Source organism: Emiliania huxleyi, assembly GCF_000372725.1.
Source record: "Emiliania huxleyi CCMP1516 chromosome Unknown EMIHUscaffold_165, whole genome shotgun sequence".
Lineage (NCBI taxonomy): Eukaryota > Haptophyta > Isochrysidales > Noelaerhabdaceae > Emiliania > Emiliania huxleyi.
The window spans coordinates 214,213-216,039 of NW_005200931.1; positions in this window are offsets into that span (position 1 = coordinate 214,213).

Here is a 1,827-nt window from a genome sequence, read left to right on the forward strand (position 1 = left end):
AGCGATTCCTTGCTGGCACCGCAGTGTCGAAACGTAAGGCTCTTAGAACACTTAGCACGCCCTTACTTATGCGGGTTCCGCGCCGAAGCGGTGTATCTTCATTCATACTTCATACGAAGATACACGGGTTCCAGGTCAAAGCGGTGTATCTTCATACGAAGATACACGGGTTCCAGTCGAAGAGATCTCTTGAAGAGTGGTGTATCTTCACGGACCGCGTAAACTTCGAAGATACACCGGTGGAAAGGTATAATGGTGTATCTCGTTGAAACGTATAGTCAAGCGTATCTTTGGCTATCACTCGAACTTTGGACAGCGATTTGGCCCAAAGAGGGGGGCGTGCCGAAGTGGGTTGTTGCACGAGTATATGGGACACGATGTCTCAAATATGAGAGGTTTTGACTCCTACCGGCTCCTGACGCTATCCCTGGCAGCTCTAATGACCAGGATCAGTAGTGTTGTGATAGAGGGTGCCCATACTAGCGCAGGAGCTGCCACACTCGCCCGGACCGTCCCCTTCTGGGGCCGGTTCCGCAGCCCGCGAAAGCCGACAGCGGGCCGTGCCGCGGGACGCGGGTGCCTACTGCCGAGTGCCACAAACACTGCGCCGTCCCGCCATCACCTACAGGCTGTCTTGTGTGATGGTTGGGATGTCCAAACGCCACCATCTTGGCTCTTGCGACCTCAAACCCGCGAGCTGCATGGGTGGTCCTGACGTCGACAGACGCCCGAGGACCACGGTGAAGCTGAGCCGGAACGCGTCGACAAGTCTCGCCTGAGCCCGTGGCGGTCGCCGGCTGAGTCGCTGTGCACGGGCCGGTACCTCAGGCGTCGCCTCCGCAGCCTCAGGTCTCAAACTCCATCACCTCCGACGGGACGCCTTCGGTGGCACGCTCGGCGGCGACTTTGTTGCAGCCCCACAGCGAGCGCGGCGTCGAGCCTGTTCGGTCTGGTCGGTTCGCGGCACTCACTGGGTGCCAGGGAGTGCCGCCGACACGCGAGCGGTGCCTCCTGGCAGCGCGCGCCGGCTGTGGGGCTGCAACAAACACGAGTAACGCTTTTTTCGGACATTTTCGACGCTTTTGGCAACACAAAGCCTGGGACGTGGCAGCTCGAGATGCCCTCCTTCTTGCGCTTCCTCATCTGCTGCCCTCGCTTGGCTTTCTGTACCCCCTTGAACTCCTCACCATACAGTGGGTGCTTACTCCTGGATAGGGGAAGGGGGTAAGGTTGGAAGGTTGAGGTCTCGGTGATGGAAGGCGCACTCCAGAATGCACACCCCTGCTCCAGGAGCCACTTTGAAGCCTTTGGGGACATGAGCAGATCTGCAAAGACGCCACGCTGCTGATCATACTCATCCACCTCATATTCAGCAGCTGTGCCATCGTCGTGACGAACCTTGATGCGGTGCACAAGGCGCGGCATCCCCCGGTAGGTTGACCCGGGAGCGTCGCAACTCCGCCTGGTCGTCTCGCAGAACCTCTCGATCATTGCACCCGGCGGGGGCGAGTCTCGCGAGAGCTTGCCGGCGGGCGCCACATCCTTGCACATGACGTCCCCAGCGTCCTCGGCGTCCTCGTCATCATAGAGGGGCATGATGCCGAGGCTCTCCTGTTGCGCCCAAGGCGGGCACGGGGTCAACGGGACCATCAAGGGACGGGGTCAGCGGTGCACACATTGCTGGCGCGTGCTCTACCCACGGGCGCGACCGAACTGGGGCGTCGCCCATGCCCATTTCGCGCTGACCCATGGGGCGTGCGTGGTGTACCCGGGAGAAGCGGAAGAGGGTGCGCGCGCTCGTGTTGGAGGGCCAAAGCTCGCTGGTGC